The 27,013-nt window shown below is 41.1% G+C and overlaps 1 protein-coding gene and 1 long non-coding RNA gene across 18 annotated transcripts in view; one reads left to right on the forward strand and one right to left on the reverse strand.

The window, feature by feature from the left end:
- The window catches only part of Npas3 (neuronal PAS domain protein 3), an 825,122-nt gene that overhangs the window by 170,326 nt on the left and 627,783 nt on the right, over window positions 1–27,013 (forward strand). The window lies entirely within an intron of this gene.
- LOC102547735 (uncharacterized) lies at window positions 323–26,796 on the reverse strand. 3 transcript variants are annotated; one of them, XR_005486308.2, is made up of 5 exons: window positions 26,176–26,795; window positions 24,266–24,376; window positions 23,498–23,667; window positions 10,935–11,111; window positions 3,037–6,517 (listed from the first exon to the last, which is right to left on the reverse strand). It is a non-coding gene; the product is annotated as an uncharacterized LOC102547735 (long non-coding RNA). The 3 variants fall into 3 exon arrangements; XR_010052235.1 differs by lacking the exons at window positions 3,037–6,517; window positions 23,498–23,667 and adding an exon at window positions 323–1,859 and having other exon boundaries at window positions 26,176–26,796; XR_593023.4 differs by lacking the exon at window positions 23,498–23,667 and having other exon boundaries at window positions 3,036–6,517; window positions 26,176–26,794.

Below are 27,013 nucleotides of genomic sequence, written 5' to 3' on the forward strand. Positions count from 1 at the left end.
AGGACAGCCTAACAGTGCAGCTGGCTTCTGGGTGAAAACAGGGAGAATCCTGTCTTCTGGAAACCCATGGGTTCTGTGGAGCTACAGTTTTGTGTTCACAAAATGCGAATTAGGCTTCACTCATACAAATGCATTTGTCCTCAGGCATCAAGTCTTTCAGCCATTTTGGCCGGTGGTTTTTCTTTCTGGTTGAGGATGGACACTTGAACTTCTTTCTCCCGCTCTTGCTCTGATGAGATTCTAGTCATGTTTTAGTTTGTATCACAGCAAAGAGGTTTTAAACGACCTCTTTATGAATGCTGTTGCTCTGCTTCCCGCTCGTTTGCCTTGATCTCAGCATGACTTTTGACACTGTCAACCGCACTATCATTTCAGAGGCTTGAGGGAATTTCCATTCTTAAACACTCAATTTTACATCAAAATAACACTTGAAAAGCACAGTGTCACAGGCAAATATTTTGTCAAAATGTTTTTTTTTAAAGAATGCTGAAATTTTTATTTAGTTAATAGCACACAGGGGTCTGCTTATTTTAATTTTGATTTGAAGATGGTGTCTACTTTTAGACAGTTCCTAGGCACTGATTTTTGGTATTGTTTGGATATATTTTTTTCTTTTTGTCCCTTTTGTTCTTTGCTGGGCTGTGGGCCCAGGGCCTCATGAATCCAGGCAGACATTTGACTACTGAGCCCCACTCTGCCCCGCAGGACCTGTGCTCAAGATGCTTTTAAGTGGGAGTAGGTAGTGTCATTTGTAAAGAGTCCGTGGACAAGAAGACAGTAGAACTTCGCCTTAGCCAGATGTTGGCTTGTTTATTTTTTTATCTGTGATCTGGTGATGTAACCAGTGACTTCCCTACTCAATACCCCATTGGTAATATTAGACCTGTTAGATCTTAATAAGGATGATGCCGTGTCGGAGTGATTGGAGTGTTTTACTAGTGAACGTGCTGAAAGACTAGTTTTCTTTGTATATGATGATCAAAGAGAAATTATAATGTGCAAATGCAAGCTTTGAGCTTAGAGCACCCAGCCTTCAGTTGCAAATGTGACCACATACGCACGATAGTCGTGTTCACCCACGGTGTCCAAAGACAGCTGTGAATTCCATCTACAGCAGCGTCGTGTTTCCCTGTCAAAAGGCTGGGTGCCCCTTGATGGAGCCTTTGCTCCTGGATTATTGGCTACCAGATTGATGGCAGCTTTTGTCCTTTGATGGTCCTTCCTTTGCGCATTAAGTCACATTTTATTAAGATTTATAAATGTCACTTGAAAACTGTCACTACACTTGCCCCTCCTGCATCCCTGCTTGGAGTGACAGTTTAGACTTTTAGCCATGTCTTTGCTAGACATGTACTCTTCACTCCTAACCATTTGACCTATCAGCTTTTCCCAGCCACCTCAAGCCCTGGCATTCCAGAGATGGGCAAAAGTGAGACAACCTTATTCCCAGCCCGACCTCTGGCTTCTCACTGTAGGCCTCGGAAACTGATGGCGATAGCACTGAATCACACATTCTGAGTGAGTTTCATAATGGAATACTGAAATGTGTTTCTTCTTGGCGATTGCAATTTTTGGAGCCTGTTACATCAGATGTCCGGCTGCAGAGCTATATTTAAGAAATAGCGATTTAAAAAAAACATACACATATTCATTGCTAAGTTTTACCAAAATATTTCATTGATGTTATTATAGACATCTAGTATCTTATATGGATACCAGTCGAAAGATCTGAGCTGCTTTTGGAGTTTCCGATTTTGAAAACCAAGATGTGATATAGGTGGTTGACTTCAACATAGTAGTCTAAATTTCTTGAATGGGGATAAACCTCAGCTGTGAATTTCTGTTAGACTCTTGGATTTCTGAAGAAGGAGAAAGAAAAGAAAAGACCAAAAGATACTTAGCAAAATGCTAGCGTTAGAATAGGTTAGGGTTAAGTAATCTTGAAATGCATGAGCACAACCTCCTGTAGCTGCTCCTGATGCCCTGGCTGACAGCACTCGGATCCACCCGTCACAACCGAGACTTCCAGTGGGAAGTGGCCACTCTGCCAGTGGAGGGCCTCATGTGATGGGAAAGGTTCTGAACAGGTTTCCCATTGGATAGCATATGCTGACGCAGACATTCTGTAAGGAGCCTAAGTGCTTTGACCATTCCTTTGCAGTAAGCATAAAGCCCTATCTGTGTTGACCTGCCTGGGAATTTGTTAATATGATGGTAAGAGAGGCTCTCAGTGTGGTCTCAAACAGCTTTCCGACACTGCATGCTTCTGTTGTGGATGACTAACACACAAGTGGTAATTCATCGTTTCCAATCCCATCAGCCACTTTAATGATATGTGTCAGGGTTTCTACTTCACAAACAAGGAAACTGAGACCTAGCAGTGGTGACCGAGCCTCTGTCATATCATAACCAGAAAATTATGGACCTGAGATTGGAGGTAGGTACCTAAGTCAGCCTTACTTTAAATCAGTGGCAGCTAGTTTGCTTTTGCCAACTTTCTCAGGCTTTTTTCCCCCCTTTTCCCCCTTCTGGACATGCAGGGTCATGCTAGGCCTCTGTTGTAGCAACCACTGCTCCTGCAAACACAGCAGCCCTGGCTTTGGCATTTGCGGTAGTATAAGTTGTGTACCTGTGACGGTATTGGCAGGAACAGTGTGCAAACACCAGTTTGCCTGCTCTGTTGAAGAGTTCAGTTCTTACCTCCAGTTCCTAAGATTTTGCTATAATTTGTTCCCAAAGAATCAGACTTAAGCCTACAGACCACACACGAGCACATGCACAAACCTTATTTTTCTTCAGCAATGTTGACTGGGGATGAGTGAATGTGCCAAAGCATGTTGGCTTGTTCTGTTCTTCTTAAAATATAAGAAATGAGTTCAGTGTGATCAGATATAAATTATACATTCATAGGAAGAGTCATTTGCTACAAGAACCCAAGAGGAAATTCAAGTGTATGGATGTTAAAGGAGCACTTTATACATAAGACACAGGCAGAAATAAGAAACGTAATTGAATTAACATGCAGACTTTAAGCAGTAAAATGAATGTTTTTATTGACTAAGGGTGAATGGTTGGACTATTAGGGGGGGGGAATCTCCATCCAGGCATCTCAGATATGTAAGGTTCCTGTGTGACTGATGTAGCCTTTGGTAACTTTTGAGGAATTTGAAGCAAATGGAATCATTTATTTGACAGCTTATCTCTGAAAAGGTTTTGCTATCATCTCCATCAACCCAGATTACTATTCTTTTAAGCAAAAATAATGATGAATGAGTATTTATGTATCTGTTGGATTTTAGGGACATCTGATTGGTGCCATTTTAAATGAAGCACAAATTTCAACTCAACATATATTGGGATGAGTAAAAATAGTTTCATATTCACATCAACCAGGTTTGGCTATTGAACATTTAGTGGTATCAAGGTTAGTGAGAAATTACAACATTAATTAAAAAATTTCTTCTTTCGTGTTATACATATTAACTACCCCAGGACCTAAAAGGTAAACACATTTAATAGTAAACTTAAATTTGATACCAGTGATGACTTAATAGATCTGTCTCTGGACCACAAGAAATGGTGGCACTTGGCAGCTACATTTGACCATGACCTGAAGCATGACTTTCAGTTCTATGGTATGCTTTGCAAATCAACACAACTAAAGTGTTTTTGTGTTCTAAATGTAACAAACTGTTGATGAATTATTTCTCAAAGGAAGCTTCTGTAGTACTCTAGCACTAGCCAAAATATCTGAGCCTCGCTTTGAGTACAGAAGTCTTCTGTGGATTAGCTAGTATTGATAGAAAAATGGGGAGGCCGTCTGAACATTATTGGATAGTTACAAAGGAGTTTTTAATCATTGGTCTGCTGTTTCTTCTTTAAAAACATCAGAGATGGTAGAATAGTTTGCCTATCTCATTGACTGTTGGACATATCTAGTTTCTCCAATCATAGCTCTGGGCGTTGAACACCATGAACGAGGCTAGCTCATTGTAATCACTCTTACTCAACAGTGCCTACTCTGTGAACATCAAAACTATATTCACACAATTGCTTCTTGAATATAGGTAACGACATACACAAGAGTTAAGCATAATTTGTTTTTATTCATCTTTATGGTTAGGGAGCATGGTTGAAAGTGTACTTTATTCAGTAAGTTCAGAATGAGAAGTTCATCCTTGAAGAGTGTTTTCTGTTCTGTTCAAGAAGACATGAAAAAATATTTGCATGTATATATAAATGCTGTTTCCTACTAATTTTCCCATCATTTCAAAATTGAAGGATATTTAATTCAAGGTGGCCATGAAAAGGGTGTGGCCATGGAAAGAAGGCGTGGCCATAGAAACTGGGGTAGGAGACAAGAATCTAACGATCAACCAGCTTACTTCTCATTAAAATAAAGATGATCATGTGTGTATAACCTTACCTGAAAATTTATAGTTCAGCCAAAAATTAAGTGAGGGACTTCTGGGCTACAGATTTATGTGTTTCTTAGTCCCTAAGTTTACTGCTACTGGATGGTGTTCTTTAGAATAGTCTGTCTTGGTATTAGACAAAAGAAGCAGAAGAACTACATGTATTACAAAAGGGACTTTGTCAATTAAAAGAAAAGTTTTGGCTACCATTCTCAATGGTGTGTAAAGAATATTTTAGTTGTGGGTTCCAAAAGTTTATCTGAGTAACAAGTTTTCTGGTCCTCAGATTTCCTTGGACTTATTATTAATTTCCTCTTGGCATTTCGGTGGTTGTACCTGGAAAGCAGGTATCTGAGTGAGTGATAGCTCTCAGTTGAGCCTGTGAGGGTCATCTTAAGAATCTCTCTAGGAAGAGTAGAGAATAATTACTCCTCGTGGCTTGTCAAGCCTGTATAACAGTAAAATACAGCTAGACATACAGTGACAGGATGTTAGAGTTCTTGCATGTGTGTGTGTGTGCTGGGTGCGTGTGTGCATGCAGGTGTACAGTTGTGTGAGGTAACTTTGGCTGTTATTCCTCAGGTGTTATTGTCCTGTTTGGGGATGGGGTCTTTCACTGGGCTGGAACTTTCTCAATAGGCTTGGCTGTCTAGTCAGCAAGCCCAGATATCTGCCTGTCTGTTTCTCAGCTCTGGGATTGTAGAGCATGCTGCCACAATTGGGCTCACAGCACCGCTTACTTTCCTCTGCCCATCATCCTTGATAGCATATCACTAGGGTATGTAAATTGAATGACTGGAGATGTGGGCTGGTATTAAGAAGAGGATACTTGAATTATTATAAACACTGAGCCTGTGACCTCGTTGAGGAATCGAATATCTAGACTATTTCTTCATGATTTGTCTGACTTTGCTCTTTTGTTCTGGTAACAGACTCTTTGTAGTGCTGCACAGTGCAACATGGTAACCACTAGCATCGTGTGACTGTGTACAGTTAAATTAGCAAAATGAGATCACATCGAGGATAGATTCCATCTGTTGCCCTGACCACATGTGAAACGCTCAGTGCCCATGTAGGGCTGGTGATGGCTGTAACCAGCAGTGTTCGTAGTCACGGCAGTGAGCTTCCATCCTTATAGGTATCTCCCGGACAGCACTGAGTAGATTCTCTGGTTGTGTGTGCCCCTGCATTCGGTCTTCCAGCCTGAGGATATTCTGCCTGCATGATTGCCTTTCTTTTCAGAAAGATGTGTAACAGAGTTTAAGTGATTTTCAGTTTTTTTCAGGGCATTTTGCACGTTGTCTGCTGTCAGTGCTCCTTCTGGATGATTACCGTGGTGCTCCCCATTCTGAATATATATTAAAACGTTTCTCAGTAGGGCTGTGATAAAGTGCACTCCCTCCACTCGTGGAGGTGGTGTGGCTCAGTGCTTTGGTTTTAATTCACAGAAACACCACTTCTGCACAGTAAGTTATATCAAAATAAGTGTGGCATATCACGACATAAATTTCCCCTGAAAATGAGGAAAAGCAGGTTTGAAACTCAGGTGGCTAATACATCACTCTTGTATTAGGAAATGGATTGCACTCCTGTTGACAGGAAGTGAGGGGACAGAAGATGATTTCAGCAGTATGTAAAGGGAGAAACAACAACAACGACGATAGGATTTTTAGGTCATTTGTCTGTTTCTGGGGAAGACTAGTTGGTGAGCATTGCTGCAGTGTGTGATCCTTTCTTCTCAATGCCCGGCTGGAGCATCTTTGGTCTTTCCTGGAGTGCTGGGGTTGGCAGTATGCATCCCTGTCTTGTGAATTCTCTCATTTGCATTGCATTTATTTATTGAATTCATGCATCCTCCACTGTGTCATTTCCCTTTTCATACTTCAATTTTGTTTGCTTTTCCCATCAGGATTCTAATTCTTAGATCACAAATGCATTGGAAATTCAGTTGTAAAAAAAAAAAGACAAACAAAAAATTCTTTGAAAAGGGGAGCAGACATGTTTCCCCCTTTCCTCCTGTGGGATGAAACAGTGAAGGCCACAGAAGAAACTGGAGGTGTCCTGAGAGTGGGGGATGCGATGAGGGAGGCCGTCAGGACTGGCTGCATTTAGAAGCAAATGATACAATTAAGAAAGCCTATTGACAAAGGGGCAGCCATAACTAGACATTGGTAAAGCTGCAGATATCCGATCTTTGATTCAAAAAGCAATCTGTGAGTTTGGCTTCTCTTTTCTTTTGGTCAGACAATGGCTGAGCACCGGGGTAAAAGCTTCCCAAGAGGAGTTTGTTGTACTGGGGACACAATCATAATTTAATCATGTTGATACCAAAAGTGTACAATGGAATACATTGAGACAATGATTGACACCTACACTCACTTATTATTTTGTCAAGAAGTTAACATGCCAATCACTTGCACAAGCAGTGTGCGCTTGCCTGAAATTCATCCTGAAGCCCTCATACTAAGCGTCTTGTCTCTTATCTTGAGGCAAGTCGTCCACTGGGCTGTAGTCTACACTCGTACTCGTCACAAAGTGGGGAACGATGTAAGTGGTATGTACACAAGGCATTTTAGAGCAAAGCTTGTAGAGCAGACCCCAAGGTTAATTAGCAAGAGGGAGCTTCTTTAGTAATTTTGTCCATGGCTATCTAAGCAAAGTGAGGATGTCATGGAGACTTGTTACAATATAAGTAGATATAAGGGTAACTGTAGCCAGTCCATCCAAGCACACTAACCAGTTCATAATCTAAACCAATTTCTTTCCATTCCTTTACATTTGCCTATGTATTGATTTGTCAGAGTGATTTCAAAGAATACTTTGGTGGCATATTATCATACTATTCAGCTTTGTTTCAAAACATCGTTCCAAGAATGTGTAACAAGGATATACTGATTTGATTAATAATCACTAATTTGTTTGGATTGCTTCTTATGTATTTGCTGGTGTATGTGTGTATATATATGTATATACATATATATACACACACACACACACATATATATATATTGAACTTGTGAGCATTTTATATAAATTTTGCAGGAATATTTTGTTAAGGTTATTCTATGGGGATGGTATCATGTTATAAGTGTATGTGTTCAGAGGTGTCTCATGTGTATGAGAGTCTCTTGCAAGGCAAATCACCTCCTTAGCCTTGTGAGAAAATGCAAGTTTAACTCCATTTTTTCCAAGGCCAGTTTTAGTATATTTCTTCATTTGAAAGTGAAACCCGTATTTCTTTAGAACACATATGGCACATTGTGTTGAATACATGGTTTTATATTTTTATTTATGCCATTTAATAGACACTACCTGATTTGCTGCTAACAATTCAGTGACATTACTTGATTACTGTGAACCATGTGTGGTAGATCATTTGACACTTTACTGTTTCCTATATTTCCTTTTTGGGTTGTTATTTTACAACACAAATAAGTTTCTTTTCCTTTTTGCAAACTTAGATCTGCTGATTTTCCTCTTGGCATTTCTTCATTGCTATTGAACGTAAGAACACCATGTATGTACTAACATCTCAGTAAAACTATGAATATACTACATACCTTTTTATATCCATGCCAAATATTCATAGTTTATTTTCATTCTTAACACCTATATTCCAGGTTTTCTTTTTATAAGAAACTCCTTAACACTATCCATCGTCCTGCTGTGAAGAAAATGGTACCCAATTATAATTTTATTTGTACTTCCCTAATAAAGAATGATGATCTTTTAAGACATACCTACAGGGGGCTGGGGTTGTCCTGTGGTTTCAGAACTGCATGGAGTGGGGTTGATGTCCTGTTAGAGCTTGGCTGACAGGAAGAACTGGGGCTGTTTTTTGTGGAGTCTGAGTATGCCTGCCTTTTTGTTCTTTTCAGTTCTTCCAGGAATTGCTTAAGTGGCAACCACATTAAGCAGTATACTCTTCTTTTCTCACTATTTTAAATTTCACATTATCCTAAAAGAATGTCACAGAAACACTTCAATATAATGTTAGGCCAAGAACCTGGGTACTTATTGACCTAATCAAGGTGACACGTGAAAACAGGCATCGTAATCTTTGTTTGGGATATTTGTCTTTAGATTGTCCCTAAGTGAAACCTGCAGTATTAAAAAAATGTGCTTTTTGGCAAAGCCTATTGTTTTAAACTTAGTTTATTACTACCAAATTATTTTACAATATTAAAATCTAAATGTACTTCTGCAGCATTTTCATCAGCTCAGAGTCACTTGTGTCTAACTTTCAATCTGAAGTCTGTCACATCACGGCATCTCCAGTTTGATTCATTTCTCAGTTAACTGGAGTACATCTTGAAGAGGTTTTAAGTGATTTATGTGTTAGATTTTTCTGAGCCCTTGAATATTTTATTTTTATTATTATTATCATACTTGAATTATAACTTGGCTTGTTACAGAATTCCTGGCTCACAAAAATTTCCTTCAATTAAATCATTGCCGAGCCTGTTTTTTTTCTGGGCCTCTCATTTAAGTTTAAAGTTGCAGGATAGCTGCCAGTGCCAACCAGAGATATCTGGTAGAAGAGCCATCATGGTTTGGTCTACAGAACACTGCAGTTTGATTAGCACCCCATGGGGCTTGGGTTGAAAGACTTCCCTGGGTATGTACGTGTGGACATGTGAGAGGATCTTTGTTAACACATTTAGGAAGATGAATCTCTTCTAGTCTTTCAGGAAAAAGCCCCAATGGATATTCTTGAGGAAGCACCAAACCTTTCCCAGAAAAATGAATAGCTCAGGGTTTCACAACAGAATTAAGAAGGAGAATTATGACAAAAGATTTTCTTGGTTTGGATCATGTTAATCTTAGATGTGCAAACTTAGATTCATTGTAGAAGTCTTGCTTTGAAGATTTCTGTAGTTTTTCTAGAATACGTTTTACTTTTGCTGTGGATTTCCTGTTTACCCTTTCCATTGCATGAGGTGTCAATCAAAAGGCAGATCTATTTTCTCTTCTTCATCCCAATCCTCTTGGAGTTCTTTGTCTTGTTCTAGAATGTCGTGGGATAACTGCTCACCACAGCTCCCCCGAGGGAGTTTGATAATCTGCAGTGCTTGTGAGCGCTTTGCTGTGTACAGTCCAGGTTCTCTCTCCCCCATTGCTCTGTGCTTTTCTTTTCCCCACTGCCCTCAGCCTTTTCAATCTGCCAGCTCTCAGTGTCCCTCTTAGAGACCACATGACTGAAAAGTGGCAGAGCCCGGGTACAACCCTGAGCTCATGGGACTGGGAACTTGAATGCTTACTGTTTTTAAATTATTGTCAAAAGTATAGAAGAATGACCAAAATGAAAAGATGCTGTAGTGTGCTTTTTCAAAAAAAAAAAAAATACCCCGTCTTCAAGGGCTTTGCTCTGTCAGTGAATCACCAGGAGAAGATTCTGGATGGCCCGTATGTGGAAAGTGTGTTCTTTTCAGAAATACTGACTATGTCTCTAGAACGAGATGGAATAGAACCGCATCTGTTCTGTGGCTGTAAGTAATGCCTCTTGCTCATGTTACATTGTGAGCATCTTACCGCTGTGCTTACAGATTGTCTGCAGTTCAGAGTGTCCTGCAGATGTGAATTCCTGTTCCCCACCACTTTGCAGTGTGTGAGCTCAGCCACTGTACTTGACTCCTGAGCGCACGGCCACACTGTCCACATTCCATCACTATGCACGGAGAACTGAATGAGATAGCAGTTCCTCAGTGAGGCCAGAAACTCAGTTACACGGTGGCACCTAGAAATCTCTTTCCAGCACTATTGGTTTGCACAATTCTGTGAATCAGATGCCAGGCCTGGCCCCAGGGACTGAGTTATAAACAGCAACAACAAAACGATCCCTTTGTGAAGAGCTCAAAATATAGGAAGGCAGGCAGAAGATGAAGCCTTGCGTTAAGACATGCCGGAGACTCTAAACTACTTCATCTCAATCTCCTCTGCACTCTAGCACCCCAGCCAGTCTCTGGCACTTCCGCCAGTACCTCAGATAATCTCTGCCACTTCCGCCAGTACCTCAGATAATCTCTGGCACTTCCGCCAGCAACCCAGACATCTCTGCTACATCCATACCCCATTACTATGGCAGAGTGGGCGCTTTCTTACATAATATCCTGCACAGAGGTGCAGGAAAAAGCAGAAAGGGAGGCCACAGGCCAGTAAAGATTTCGAAGTAGGAGTTAGGCCCACATGAAGTTTGTGCTTCCCTGTTTCCTTTGTAAATTGGATTAAAATTTTGTTCTACCAAGGGACTTGATATTTCAAGGAATCTTGTTACTTATCTTTTTTTTTGAAAAGTATGATCTTTTGTAATGCAAATAATCACTTCCTAATTTATATGTGGAGCAAGTTAAATTTTTTGTACATCAGGTTTTCTTTTCTTTGCTTTTTAAAGGTGGGCACAATGGTCTATCTCTGCAATACGTGAAAACATTCTTACAGTAATTGAATAAGAAATTATTGATTGAATTTTATCTGCATTCTTTCTTCCACATGGTCTAAAGAATAAAGACGCCGACTTACCTATAAAAATGCCCTAGCTGAAGTGAGTAGTGACTAGTGAAAGCGTGTTGTGTAGACTGGTTGAAAAGGAGACTTTTCCTTCTCCATTGGTCATCAGCTCGTCCTTGTAGGTCCTTTCTTCAGGGCTCAGTTTCTCAGTGTTCGGCATTTCTCAAACCATGGCTGTCCTGCAGTTATCTAAAAGGAAAAGAAAGCGATTGGACCTGCAATTAAGGCAGTAGGTGTCAGGGAGTCCGGGTGTGTTTGGAGGCACCCTTTTATGTTTAGTTTATGATCTAGATATTTAGATTTGGCCTGGAGAGAAGGGTCAGAGGCTAAGAGCCCTTATTCTCTCAGAGGACCCCCCTTTTTTATTACTAACATCCACATGAAGGTGTAACCACCTGTAACTCCATTTCCAGAGTATCCTACAGCTTCTTCTCATTTCCACTGGCACCAGGAACATGGTAGTACACAGACACGCGAGCTGGCAAATCACTCAAACAAATAAAAGAAAATTAATCTAAAAAAAAAGATTTGGGTTTAAAATACAGTTAACCCACAAGCAAGCACATTTTGACCATTTATAACATTCTAAGTGCTCATTAAGAAGTTTATATAGCCAAAAAGAAGTGGGTATCATGCATATAGTTGATTTTAGTGTCTCCATGTTAATTTGCCGTAGGGACTCAAGAGAAAGTTCTGGGCATTCACACTAAATAGATCTTAATGCCAGATTCACTCATACAAAGGTTCTGATACACCAACTGGTCAGGCACAATGTCTTCGGGAAACATGCAGGAGGCAAAAAGAGAGATGGGATGTCCAGCTCATATCTTCGGAGGTGTCACTCCTTCTTTTTGAAGGGTCTTCATGATAAGATAAAAAGCCATGGCATGCAGTTCATTCTGAAGATGTGGCTAAGTTTTGCTTCAACATTAATTGCCTTCAGACAAATAGTTCACCAAATGCAAATTTTTCATCTTATGTTGGGTCTTAGATATTTATCTATCACTTCATCTTGACTGCTTAAAATCTTTTCATTGAATAAGTTAACCTAAGAAAAAATGAACCCATAGGCTATCAGCTTACCTTGTCATTCATTTACTGCCTTGTTTACTGAGAGGTAGGATATGTGTGACTGCCTTGACCACGTGGCCTTAGAGATGAGCCATGGACCTAGTGACAGGGCAATGTTGTTTGACTCAGAGCTGAGGGCTGCTGAGACATATGTCATGAGTTACAAAGGTTTAAACACAGAAGGCAGAGACCACGTCACATATTATTTTTATATTCCAAGTTGAAATAATATACTTTGGATAGATTAGGTTAAATAATAACTTTTTAATTAGTAAGAGGATAGGGGTGACATTCGGGGGTAGAATAGCACACATGCAGTCCCCCAAACAATATAAAACAATTAAATTCAGCCTAGTTATTTCTTTCTCAGTATTGAGGTGGCAAGTAAAGAACTTATAGTAGCTGGTATCGTGTTTCTGCTGATCAACATTGCTTCAGAGTTATCCAGTCAAGGCATCTTCAGAGAGTGGAAGCATTCTCCCAGCAGAAAAATGCACTGGTGGCCAATGTCCCTGACCTACAAGACATCTGTGAAATAGTTCAGATAATACCCATATTCCTTTCTGTTTATCCCTCAGTGTACGGGGGATAGAGGAAAGATAGGAAGGTATTTCTGTTTTAAAATGACTTTGAAAAACTTTGAGTCTCCTCCTAAAGAGGACTAAAGACTTTCTTTATTTTTGAGATTAGGTGTTACCGTATAGCTCAAGCTAACTTGAGACTCCCTGAGACAGGTTGGCTTTGAATTCACAGAGCTCCACCTGCCTCCCAAGTAGTCCTGGGAATAAGTGCCACCAAGGCAGGCAGTCTCTTCTTCTGATTCTGAAGCATCAGAGTGTGTTTATAGCCTTCTCAAGAGTGTTGTGGACCAAGATTCTTAAGTGCCTTTAAAATTTCTTATTCAAGCTCTGGTTCTGGAATAGTGTGACAGTGGAAGCTGTGTTTGGTCATGCCTTGTCTTGGCTGCCTTCTCAGATGCCTGCACATGTGAGGTGAACTCAGGATTTGTGTCATGTGGTGTGTTATTTCAACTCCCCCTGTTATTTTGCTTTGGCCCAGCTTTATTTTGAAATTATATGTCGGCCTCGCAACTTACTGAAACTGTATCCAGTTAGTGGTGTGTCTAACAAATAGTGGTACACTAAAGACATATTTACTGAGTTAAACGAGCCCTGTGAGAGGTAAGGATTAACTGTCCTTCCTCAGCCCTCAGCCCACTTCCTGGTTGTCTTGGCATTAGGGTGTCTCATTTCAGAAATAACCTAAAGACTCAACCAACAATTGTTAGAGCATATGTAAATAATAAACACACAGGTTCTGCTTTATTGTCATTTTGCTGCTTGTTAAGCTACTGTCTCGAACTCAAACATCGTTCACCTGCTTCTCATTTGTTGCTGTGGTTGGTCCATATGGTCTCATGCGTTTCAGTGTTTGATGTGCCTACAACTCACTCCACAGGGACCTTCCTAGCTCTGTCTTCCTGAGTCCTGCAGTGTGCTCCATTGCAGTCTTCTTGCTCACTAGGGCATCCTGCATTTCTGTGTCCAGAAGTTATCCCCACTTGACAATGGCCCTGGTGATTTCACCAGAGTGACAGTGTGGGAGCAGCAGAGTTCCATCTTTCTCCCCTATCTCCGGTCTCTGATCTCCCCTTTAACCCAAGAGCAGAGAGTGGATGTTGAGCTGGGGACTGTGAGGCTGCTGGCTGCCTCCTTGCTGGCTCTGCTTTCCCAAGCCAGTCCCACAGAAGCAGATGTGATAACACCATCACCAACTTCCGCATCCTCCTGCCTCCTTCCCTGCTTTCTTTCTAAATCTGGCTTCAGTATGAGGATCCTTGAAAGGAAGCATGGTTTTCTTGACACTAAAGATGCTCTCCTGCCAGCCTTGGAGCCCAGCAACCTCTGGGGGTTGGGGGCAGAGGGAAGGAGGATAACTCTTGTTCTATTCAGGGGACAATGGCATTACCCTGAATGAACAGGCTTCTTTGTGGAGCTTCCCTGGAGCTGAACCTTAGAGACAGTTTATGCATGGTGGCCATAGGTTGGTTGAGGAAGTAGCCCAGGCAGACTACTGAAGCGCAAAAATTCACAGGGTGAAAAAAATCTCATCTTATTTTAAAATGTACAAGTAAGATATTCACTTGGTTGGAATTCAGAAGGCACAAAGGACCATAGAATCTCCCTCCCACATAGTCTCTTGTCACTGTTCCCTATTTTAGAATAAACTACATCCATCTCTTTATCTAAAAGAAAAAAGGGGTAAGGACGTACAGCTTGTAAATTCATAAAATATGCATACTGTCTCACTCCATGCCTTTTCAGCATTACGATTTATTTTGGAAATGTCTCCATGTTGGTATATGATAAATTTATTTTTTATGGATATATACTTTTCCATTTTGTGGGGTTAACATAATTTATTTTCTAACATTCTATCTCTGAGGGTTTTTAAAAAACTACTGCAAATAATGTCATAAATAATAACTAAATATTTAATTTTATATATGCAGGAGCGTATTAGGATGTCATATTCATAAAAGTACAGGTTGAAGTAAGAAGAAAGAGGATATGCTCTTTTGAAATGTTAGGGCTTGTTTTAATACCTTTCTAACAAAGTGATATATGTTTATAGTGCTGTTGTTTTAAAATAAATAACCATAAAGTTAGGCTTTTGCTTTTTTTTTTTTCCTACTTAGTCTTCAAGAGAGACAACCACTGCTTGTCCCTGTTTGTACTCTTGCAGAGCGCGAGTGCATGTAGGCGTGCATGGTGTGTATTGCTAGGGCATTTTTATTTATCTTTTATGAGGAAGATCTTCAGAGTCCCCTATCTTTACTGTTTACTTCCTTTCCCACCAGGAGGAATTTCTGTCTGTTCAAAGATTTGACATTGTCTGGAAACATCTGTGATCACCACAAGTTTATTTCCAGCTATGTCTCTGGTAGGAGGAGGCCAGAGATGCTCTTGAACATTGAACCATTCCGAGGCTAGCCCTTCACAGCAGTAGACTTTTCCAGTAATGAGGTTGGGAGACTTTAGGTTTCAAGGATGAACTTTCCCATCGTTATGGCCATTGATATAGCTGACCTAAACTAGTTAAGGGGCTCTGACCTTAAAAGGACTACCCCAGTGACTTACCTCCACCATTGAGGACCCACTGCTGAAAGATTTCATAATCTCATCTAAACAGCAAGGCACACAGTAAGAAACACAATCCAAGAATAACACAAGCCTATCTGTGTCCAGGTTCACACCCTAAGAGAGGTCCAGAAGGCTTTTCCGTGTTGCTTTCAGTAGATGCAGACTTCATTAGAACCAATGATAGGAGGGATATCTCCCCTCTGCTACCTCCACCAAGAAGTGTCATTTGTGGATCTCATCAGTGACAGTGACACCCACAGTGAAGATATGTGTTGTGCACACCTCATCTTCAGGTCCCAAGAGACGTGGCGCCTAGCTTGTGACATGTTTCTCCATTTCTTTGTTCTATCACATCGTTTAGATGTATGCTGGGGGAAGAAATGTCCACAAAAAATAGATTTGGAGTGACCTCTTACTTCTAGCTTTTTCCTATCTCATTCTATTTGATAGATGTTTTGTGTGGAATTCTGTAAAGAACAATTTATCAAGTTTTATATACCACCACTCTGTATGCGTTGTGAGTTCCCAGCTGATGTGTGGTTTGGGATATAAGTGCAATGTGTGACATGTGATGCAATGTGACCCACGTGAGGTAGCATGACTTCACTTACATCCTGCACACTGGAGTCACATGGTTTCTCTCACTCCCGAGGCATCTTTCAGTTCGTGCATGACTTCCCCTGGCTTTTCCTGCTCTCTTTGATCCCATTCCCGTACTACAATGTAAATGTTGGACTGAGCTCTTTTTTCTAGGTTTTCTCTCTGTCTTTGCTTGACTGTGCAGAAGATTGTCTAATTTTTTCTACTGTGTTTTTCTTTTTTTTTATTTTAAGATAGTTTTGTTTTTGTTTTTCAGCCTTCTATGTGTTTCCCCCTTGTGATTCATAGACATTCAGCTCTGCTCTGTTTCTTCAAATTTTCCGTTTATTGTTCTGTCTGGATTCTGCCTTCAATGGTAGAGACTTCTTGTACCCTTTACTGACCATTTATGGGTAGGAGGCTCATGGTCTTCTCGGACCTCCTTACTGAGAAGGCTTGTTGAGAAAGGAATCTCAATGCCTTTTATCTTGAGTTTAGCCTAACCAACTTCTATATGGAACCTTTCATTTTCACATCTATAGAACGTCAGCATCTGGGAACCCTGTCTGGAAAAAGTGGGACTTTCCAAGTGCATGTGTCTACCCAGTGCCACTGTTCCAAAGGCACAGCTGTTCCTGACATAGTCCCCAAAGCTGGCTTTAGCATCTTCAGGCATCAAACCTCCAGTCCTCCCACCTGTACTCTATAGAGGTGATCGCAGCACCAGGCATCTGATGGCCTTTCTAACAGCTCATGTGGGACTCTCCTACTTAGCTGTGTATTTCCTCTGATAGTTGCCAGCTCTGGATTTCAGAGGTACTTGGGTGCATTGATTGGGTCTTTTGTTGTCTGTGGCTTCTTTTGTGTATTTAGGTAGTTCTTGGAATTCTTTGTTGGAGACTTGGGATTCCATTGAGTGTGGCTGCAAAGTAAATTGGTGGTCATCCATCTACTTGGCACTCTAACAATTTTTATGGGTGCTTCTCCAGTATCCTCAGTCCTTTTGGATTCATGTATTTAATAAATTAATCCCACTGCGGTTTTGGTTTGACATCAGGAATGACCAACTTACCATCTTAATTCAGAAGTCTCCACTGAGCAGATATTCAGCAGCTTCCCTGTCTTTCCCTTTGATGCTACTATGTCCTAATTTGGAATTCTGTATTGGCTCTTGAGGCCTTGGTGCTAAGCTATGGGCGCTATTTTAAAGCAAAGGCAGATTCCCAGTTCGCTGTGCTGAAAGCTGTGGTTACAGACATGGCACTACCTCTGCTGTGAGATTAGTCAGTTGCTATGGCTTTGCCGTTGCTCTATTTCCGGACCACAGTTTCCCTCACTCACCTTTGACCTTAAGGAATGTATGTCCATAGTCTTTGTGGGAATGTTCAGTGTGCAAGTTTTCTAGGTCAATATTGAAGAACATTTAGTAGACAGAAGATAAGCATGGGGGAGCCCATTGACCAAGGTGTCTGCTGTGTCCTGGTGCTGCTGGAGCAGCAGTTGCTCCAGACGGTGACCCAGCTGCTTTGAGTGCAGAGGACTGACCTTAAGTCCTCTGTAGGAACAGTCCTGTGCCTTCAACCTCTGAGCCGTTTCACCAGCCCCTCTGGCGGGAACTGAAGACAGTTCACAGCCTCCTGCACGTCCCCTTCGACAACCTGACCAAGCCCATTCAATTCTCCTCCCATTAAACATTTTTCTTTCTTCCTGAGTTCTTTTTAAATACTTTCAACTCCAGTTAGAGGAATTATAGCATAACGTTCATTATGCTGGCTATTTAAGGCAAATGTTAACTAGAATTTCTTGGCAGAAAAATCCCAGGGAAGACAGTTCCTTTTACCAAAACTCAACAAGTGGCGACAGGGTTGCGAGTGGTTGAGGTATTTATTTCCCACAGCTTTCAGACTGCGGCTCAGACACATTTCCAGTGTCCATCGCTTCCCATCTGAAGACACCGGTGTTTCAGAGTGGAGGGTAAAGCTCTGTGGTCAGACTTACTTAGGATTGCACTGTTCCACTAAACAGCCTTGAGAGACTCTGACTCTTTATACTTCCATTTACATTTCCTCAGAAACGTCCTTTGAAAGCAAAGACAGGACTCTGCTCAGTAGAGGCTTCGACTGAAAGAACAAAGCGAGGGGGAGGCCCACCTCATAAAGTCCGCGCATTGACAGTAACAAAAGTAGGAACGTTCAAAAGAAGCAAACTAGTCCAAGGCTCTGGAATCAAAGGGTAACACAATTATAGATTTCATGGCAGTAACAGTAAGTAATAGAGTCTCAGATGAACACTCCCTTATTTCGTAGATGGGATTAGCGTTTGTGCAATACTCTTTAGTTAAATTTCAATTTATTGGATTTTTGCATCACTGCAGATTGATCTATTGAATTTGTCACAGTGGCCTTGTTTTTACCTTGATGTGTTTAATACCTGCTGGATCAGAATGCCAATCAATTTCAGTTAATTTCATTAAGTTTGCTAAAGCTTTTTAAATTAAAGCCACTGCTGATATTACCAGTAACCAAATGTAAGTAACATAGTCTCATATATCACTGTTCTGGAAAATAGATGGGTAGTATATATTCTCTCTGAACACTTCCTTACTTGGGTTTTTAAAATTCCCTTAATTATTTACAAGAATATAAATCATTTAACATTTAAAATTTTAATTATCTGCACGATCATTGCTTAGTATTCTGTGCCAAACTGGAAACAGCATAGATTTCAACTCTCAGTAAATGGCTTTCATTTGCACCCCTTCCATCTTTTCTAGAAAAGAAAAGGAAATGTTTAAAATGATCATGCCGGGCTTTCCATAACACATAGAAAAGAGGGCGTGGGGCCCAACAAGTCGCTGTTCAACTCTTCTTTGTGTGTGTGTGTGGGGGGGGGAGGGGGGATTTGGTTTCCAGAGAATTCTCACTGACTCAATACAATCAGAGTGGAAGTCGTTTAGAAGGCTCGGCCATGAGCGCTGACTCTGTCTCATTATTAACTGATCTTCTTAGCTATGGGCAGTGCAGTACTTAGAAATATTGTTTGCAGAACTGTGGTTACATTTCTCAAAGATAGGATCAAAACAAAACCTGATAAACCAGTTTACTAGGACTCTGTCACCAACCACTGAAAGCATCAGTGGCTCCTGAAAGAAGGTGGGGAAAGAGCCATGGCCCACAAGCCTTTAACGATTGATGATTTGGTCATATTTTATGGCTTCAGGATACTGCTCTGCAGGCGTTAGCGCATTTTCTACAGGGATCTTGTGCAAGTAAAAGTTTGTTACAGCATATGCTGCTGAAGAATTTAAGGAGATTTTAGTTATGTAAGGTTCAAATTATCTTTGACACATTTTGTAGGATATGTACAAAATCCTATCTAAACTTAAGACTCTTCTTAATCAGGGAGCCCAGCATCGGGTTTTAATCATAGTTTGTATCCACAGGGTTTTAGGTTTCTAACAGGCCACCTGTCTTAGACATTTAAAAATTCACAGGACAGATGGGAAGGTGAAATAACTTGTCCTTGGATAAAGAAATTCTTCAATTGGAGGCACATTTGCAGGAAGGGCTAGCCCATACATCACATGCATACCTTGAATTTGTCTAGCATCGAGGCTTATAGTAGGACATTTCTCCTTATGGGACAAATTCATCTTTTATGTTCTATCTTCTGATGGTCAAAAAAAAGAAAATTACAGCTTATAGAAACCTGTTGTTCAGATGATTCATGGGTGAAGAATTAGGGCTGTGTTTTATAGTCCCTTTCTTAAATCCTGAATATGGAATGTATACCTTGTATGAGGCCGCATACGCTGCTGTTTAAGAGGTCGAAGTACAGAATTGTGTTGACTACACTTGGACCTCACCCCAAGCTTATGGATACCCGAGTTACCTTGCCAGGTTAACTAGTCAGTGCTCCTGTGCCTTGCTTGTCTCTCCTGTTAGGTGGAGGTCATATGAACATAAGAGATAAAAGTTGCCTAGAAACTTTCTGGAACTCAATTACTTTCATTGTATTCAGTAAATATTGGTTACTGAAGAGGTATCGTTTTATCAGCTGTCGTTGGGACAAAATACTTGAGAGCTCCATCTCTTAATGATGAAAAGTTTGCTTTGGTCCATACTGTCAGAAGCCGTAGTACATGGCTGGTTCTTGCTTTAGGGTCTGTTGCAAAGTAGATATCATAGAGTAGAAAAAGCACATGGGCAGTTGTTGCTTACTTCACATTAGTGAAGAACAATAAGAGACAAAAAGGAGGGGCTGGAGCTCTCATAGACATTTCAAGCAAATACCACAGAATATTCTTTCTGTTTAGTAGGCCTCACTTCCTAAATCATGACCTTCCCATAGCACTGTTGACTGAGCCAACCAGTCTTTTGGGGGAACATTTTGGGCAAGAACAAAACAAAACAACCAATGAAACAAAACTTTAAGTATGTCAAAATTAAAGATAGTCTCCTAGTTGTGGAAATTGTTGGAAAAACTTTCACAGTGACTTTCCTTTTTTAAGAAGCGGTGTGTTTGTTTGAGTCACTTTAATGTAAAATGTAAAATATAAAGTCAAGCAGAGGAAGTCCCTTAGAAAGTACCAGGGACCTGTGCTGTGAGCTGATGGGGATCTGTAATTCCTTACACTGTCATGACTTGTGACCAGGTAGAACATTGAATCAGTAGGTCAAGCCTTAGAAAGAAGATGGAAGCTTTAGGTTAGACTTGGGAACCTGTGTCTGCTAAAGTTCTCTCAGGTGATTTGGGTGCATGCTGACATGTGAAAACTGCCAGCTCACATGAACACTTGCTGGATGACATTATTTTTGTTCTAGGCACGAGGTAGAGAACTCTCTTGCTAATAGAAGTTCCAGTAGGAGAGAGCACATAACATATACACATACACATACACATACACATACACATACACATACACATACACATACACATACACATACACATACACATACATACAAACACAAAACTCAAGAATTGTGGGTTACAGCTGGGTAGATGATAGAGCGGTAACAGGCTGAAGCTGAATTGGTTTGGGCGAGATGTGGACAAAAACTTACTCCACAAGAATGAGCTTTATTATGAAAAAGGACCTGGAGGCCATGAGAACCATGAGGAGGCCTGGAGGTGGGAGAGCAGAAAAAAGGACACGGACTATCAGAGACGACATGAACAAGGTCTTAGGGAGAAGGACGACCTCCCTTGGAAAGCTGGACAGGAGCTTTGCTAAGGAGGGACAGCTTATGGTGGAAGTAAAAGGGAGCGAGTCCTTGCAGACAGGATTAGTTAGAGGAGGGCCTTGAGAAGTCACCAAATGAGGGGAATTGTCTGACTATTATATCCTTAGAGGGACAGCGGAAAGGTTTACAGTTTATAATTTAGTCTGGTATAGCCTATGTGACCAGAAGCATGGAATAGCCAGGTACTGGGTAGGACCATAAATGAGAAACTATAAAAACCAAAGAACAAGTGATTTCTCAACACTCTGTCCTAGTGAGGGAGTTGCAAGGGGATGTGGCCTGATTTCTTCAGGTTATGGGACCAGCATCTTAAAGGACAGGCCCAGGATCTAACACAAATAAGTTTAAAAGAGAAAAAAGAAATAGGGAGATGCTGGAAGTAAATAAGTGAGACTTTGAGGTTCTCCCTAAATAAATGATATTCATGATGGGGTGTTGAAGACAGGGTGATGGAGGTTAAAAGTGTATAAAAATTTGTAGAAGCAATATATCAAAAGCCAGTGAGAGAATGATCTGGAAGAGGAAGCTAGTCCTGTCAAGGTCATACAGTGGAGATGCTGGTTTTTCATAGGTCTAACATCATTAATTAAAATGTCTAAAACCTGGATTGCTCTAAAATACAGAGCTTGTTGAACACCGATGTGAAACTACAAATGGAAAATTCTATATATGACTTTGTATGGTAGGTCTGGATCAAGGCTTAGTTAAAACTACTCTCAGACTATGTAAGGGTATAAAGGAAACATAAATGAATTTCTCATTTGACTTAACCATATTCCCTGAGATACATAGATGCTAATAGCTCCAAACCTTAACTTGGAAATATCTGAGCCCTCAGCATGTCAGATGAGGGATGCTCAACCTGTAGAAAGACCAGAGACCATGGATCTTAGCTAATCGCTGTCAGACTCTAACTGCTCCTTTCAGTGTGCTCACAACCCCACTGCATGAACTAAGTATCATGTATCCTCAACACATTTACCTGTTGAGACACTGAGGTTGTCTGGTGAATTGTTGAGACTGTATGGTTGATGAGTGTTGGGACACCTTGTAATTTGGGAATACATTCACAGATAGGCCTGATACAATATATTTTAGTGGAATAATGAATTTTTTCTGATTTAGAACTCAACTCTGTATAGTGATTGACTGCCACATATGGGCATTTATGCAGAACATGCAATAATAATAATAATAATAATAATAATAATAATAATAATAATAAATAAACCAGTAGCTCTTTTTATTTCCGCTAAAGGAAATGTCTTCATATGTGTTAAAGTCAGGACAGCTTTAATGGCAAGAGACAAGCTTTCAAATGAAAAACGACCTTAACCAAGCAAACTTTAAAAATAAACTTATATTTTAATACTTACATATTAAAAGATTAGTGTAGCTTAATTTAACATACTAGACCAAAACAGTTGGTTTCTATTAAATGTAAAACTTTTTTAATCTTCACACAATAAGGCAAAGTATGTGTCTTGAGGGAGAGAAAATATACTCTAAACTGGAGGCCTGTCTTCACAGCAGGTCTCGGTGCCTAACCCTGACGGACGTGAGGATACGCGATAGCCACAGCCTCGTAGTCCCCTTGCTTTTGCTTCATTGTCTAAAATGTGTCTTTCCTGTCTGTTAATCTAAGTTTGAGACATTAAGACTATCTGCTGACTACAGTATAGTTAAGTTGTCAACAAATGATAGCTGTTTTATTCCCAGAGATTTGATGCAAACTCTGAATTAATAGTTTAGTTATGAGCCAATGGACAGTGTGCGTCTGTTTCCACTTTGAGAGTTTAGACTCTGTGCTAGCTCTAAGGGTTACAACACTAGTCTTTTTTTTACCTTTCTGTTTTCCAACATGTTACACAACCCCTGGAATTCGTGGTCACATCAGCTTCCTACTGAGGGACTTTTTTACATTTTAGTGTCTCATTGGACCTCTACCATATGCCCCTGGATGCCAGCATATGACTCTCCTCTGAGCAGGTTTTTTTTTCCAACTGAAATAGTCTTTGTTTCTGTAGCAGGCATGTTTTGTTCGCTCACCGTCTTTATTACAGGGCACGTTGAAGGGCTGTGCTCTTGAACACATTTGACCGTTGTAGACTGGAATGAAGTGTACAGAATTCCAAAAGGGTTGAAGGACTGGAAAATAGCAAGCACTATTCTGTTTGGACCATGTGGCCATGGGAAACTGCCAATGACTTGCGCTTTCCCAATCACAATGGGGGCTGTTAAAATAATTAAGTGCACCCTCTAGATCTAAAGACCAACACCTACTCCCTGGACACTTTTAATATTCCCTTTATCGAATTTCCTGAAAGGTTTAAAAGGAGAGAAGCATGGAGATAAAGAGCACATTTGTGGCTGTCTGCGCTGTGCCAGGTGCCAGGCAATTTCCTGTGTTGTCGTTGTGATTAATATTTGACATCTCATCCATAGAGCTGGAGACAGCAAGGGCCCAGGATATTAAGGAGCATGCTCAGTTACATTTACACGCCTTGAAAAAGGCAGACAAACTGATTTTTATACCCACGTGTGTTAGCAGGTGGTGCAAAGGCCGTGAACGCCAGGGATTCGAATGTTGCCTCTAAGTTGTCCCTGTGTCCATCTCTTTGCTGTGTACATTTGTGCTTCAGACAGTGCCTCTGTGGCCTGAAGGAGTCCGTCTGCTTGTGTTTGCATCCAGCAATCTCATGCCGGACTCTAGAAATGATTAAGAGGGTGACTGTGAGAAGTCAGTAGCTGCAAGGTAGCTGCTAAGGCCTGTAGGGAGCTGGAAAAAACTCCCATTTGCTCTGGAGCACAGGAGGCGGGGGGCGGGGGGCGAACAGACATGTAGAACAGTCACAACCTGTGAGTGCTGTGGAAAAAACAGGCAGTGGTTGGGCATAAGGCACACAACACGTGGGAGCAGGAAGGGTGACTAGGAGATGCCCTATATCCTGAGCTCCAAAGACAGAGGAAACAGCTTACCCAGATATTTGATACTGTGACCAGGGGAGCAGTGGGACAGCCTTACTCCTGAAGAGATAGGTCACAGCACCCCAGGCTTCCTGAGTACATGTGGAAACTGGCTCCAAGCGGCTCTGGATGCCCAACTTCTCCAATCTTGAAAATAACCTTTGGTGTCAATTGCTTTGGATATGAGTGCTGCCTGACACCCGTTTGGTTATAGTCTTAGAAAAGTAAGTTTGATTACAGAAATGTTCAAACAGGCAGCAGCTAGGGTCTAGACTGATCATCCCCCATGCCTTTATATCTGAACTCAACGACCGTAGTTTTCTAATTTTATTTTACCTACCTGGCCTTCATCTCTTCCCCATTTAAATTTTCCACCAAGCTGCCATAATTTGTTCATATGAATATCTTGATGTGCTTTTCTCACAGGAAGGGGCTCTCTGCTTACAGAATCCTAGGACATTAGACACATAAGATCAGCAATGTGTAATCTTAACTTTAGAAAACCCTAATAAACAAAACTAAGTGCAATGCATTGAAAGTTATATTGGAATGTGGGCAAAAAGTAGTTGTCTCCTCTGAGTTCTCAGGATTGTCTGACCTCATAAAACTGCAAAGCTTCTGTGAGGGAAGGGACACTGTCACTAGGACAAAACGGCAACCAACAGATTGGGAAAAGATCTTTATCGATCCTACATTTGATAGAGGGCTAATATCCAAAATATACAAAGAACTCAAGAAGTTAGACTCCAGAGAGCCAAATAACCCTACTAAAAATGGGGTACAGAGCTAAACAAAACATCCTCAGCTGAGGATTATCGAATGGCCAAAAAGCACCGAAAGAAATGTTCAACATCCTTAGTCATCAGGGAAATGCAAATCAAAACAACCCTGAGATTCCACCTCACACCAGTCAGAATGGCTAAGATCAAAAACTCAGGTGACAGCAGATGCTGGTGAGGATGTGGAGAAAGAGGAACACTCTTCCATTGTCGGTGGGATTGCAGACTGGTACAACCATTCTGGAAATCAGTCTGGAGGTTCCTCAGAAAATTTGACATTGAACTACCTGAGGACCCAGCTATACCTCTCTTGGGCATATACCCAAAAGATTCTCCAACATACAACAAAGACACATGCTCCACTATGTTCATAGCAGCCTTATTTATAATAGCCAGAAGCTGGAAAGAACCCAGATGCCCTTCAACAAAGAATGGATACAGAAAATGTGGTACATCTATACATTGGAGTACTACTCAGCTGTCAAAAACAATGACTTCATGAAATTCATACACAAATGGATTGAACTAGAAAATATTCTGAGTGAGGTAACCAAATCACAGAAAAGCACACATGGTATGCACTTAATGATAAGTGGATATTAGCCCAAAAGCTCAAATTACCCAAGATGCAATCCATAGACCACATAAGGTTCAAGAAGAAGGATGACAAAAGTGTGGATGCTTCACTCCTTCTTAAAAGAGGGAACAAAGATGTTCATAGGAGGGGATATGGAGGCAAAGTATGGAGCAGAGACTGAAGGACTGGCCATTCAGAGCCTGCCTCACATGTGTCCCATATATATAGCCACCAAAACTAGGTAGGATTGGTGAAGCTAAGAAGTGCATGCTGACAGGAGCTGGATATAGATCTCTCCTGAGAGACACAGCCAGAACATGTCAAATACAGAGGCGAATGCTAGCAGCAAACCATTGAACTGAGAACAGACCCTGGTTAGAGGAATTGGAAAAGGATTGAAGGAGCTGAAGGGGCTTGCAACCCCATAAGAAGAACAATACCAACCAACCAGAGCTCCCAGGGACTAAACCACTACCCAAAGACTATGCATGGACTGACCCTGGGCTCCAACTGCATATGTAGCAGAGGATGACCTTGTTGGGTGCCAATGGAAAGAGAAGCCCTTGGTCCTGCCAAGGTTGGAGCCTCAATGTAGGGGAATATTGGCAGGGGGGAGGAAGGGAGTGGATGTGGAGAGGAACATCCTTATAGAAGAAGGGGAGGAGGATGGGATAGGAGCTTATGTCTGGGAAAGGGAATAACATTTGAAATGTAAATAAAAAATATCCAATAAAAGTAAAAAAGGAAGTTATATTGGCTTCCTCAAGCACATCGTGTCTATATTGAGTTTCTATTTCTCCTTAGTTTCTTTATCCCTTTGATGGCTACAGCTTCTCCCTCTCTCCAAAGCTAACAACCAAACTGCAACTTCTTTCTTTAAAAACAAAAAGTTACCTGCAGTGGACATGTCTTGAATGCTGGTTGACAGGCCATCAGTTAGTCCTCATGGTGGCAGTTGCTACTAAATCTGTACTGCATCAGAGGTACCCACCCCCAGACATCTCAGATGCTGGTCTTTCTTATCTTTATAAAGTGCAGGTAGAATTGAGTATGCTGTAGACTTTGGACAAGATTGCATCACCCAGCGGGCCACATATTAAGCTAAAAGAACTGGCTGTCACGTGCCAGCATCCATTGGAAATCATGAAAAAGTAAGAACGTTTGAAGTCATTACTGTGGACACAGAAAGAGAAAGTCTGGTCAGCACTTCTTAGGATCCTGGAAACTGGAGTCCCAGACCACTCTTGTTTAAAAAGGAGCTGTGCAGTGTTGGCTTGGCACAAATCCCCCACGCCCCGCATCCATTATTCAGTCTTCTTTGGCTTTTTTCAGACAAGCTATCTGGGCTATTGTGAAGCTTCACACAGCCAATTACCTCAAGGTGTTTAGTTCATTTATTATTTAAAGCATAAATCTTGTACAGGTTGTCCATTGACGACCCTCTGAGTAGATGTAGCAAATGCCTTTCATCCTGGCAGCCTCAGTGCTTACAGACCTACCTGCTGGGCTCGGCAGGCCAGGCGAGGTGCCAGAGCACGGAAGATACCAGAGGTGATTGCACTTTACTTTCTCTTTAAGGGGCCATGTGAAAAAAATGTGCACACTACTGCAAAACTCAAGTTGAAATTTAAAGGCACAGAAGCGTTCTTTTAAAATGTCCTATGTCTTTCTGCCGAGACCCTGTTAGACGTGTCAGCTACTTAATGTGCTGGGTATGGAGTCGAGTTTATTG

Source organism: Rattus norvegicus, chromosome 6 (genome assembly GCF_036323735.1).
Source record: "Rattus norvegicus strain BN/NHsdMcwi chromosome 6, GRCr8, whole genome shotgun sequence".
Lineage (NCBI taxonomy): Eukaryota > Metazoa > Chordata > Mammalia > Rodentia > Muridae > Rattus > Rattus norvegicus.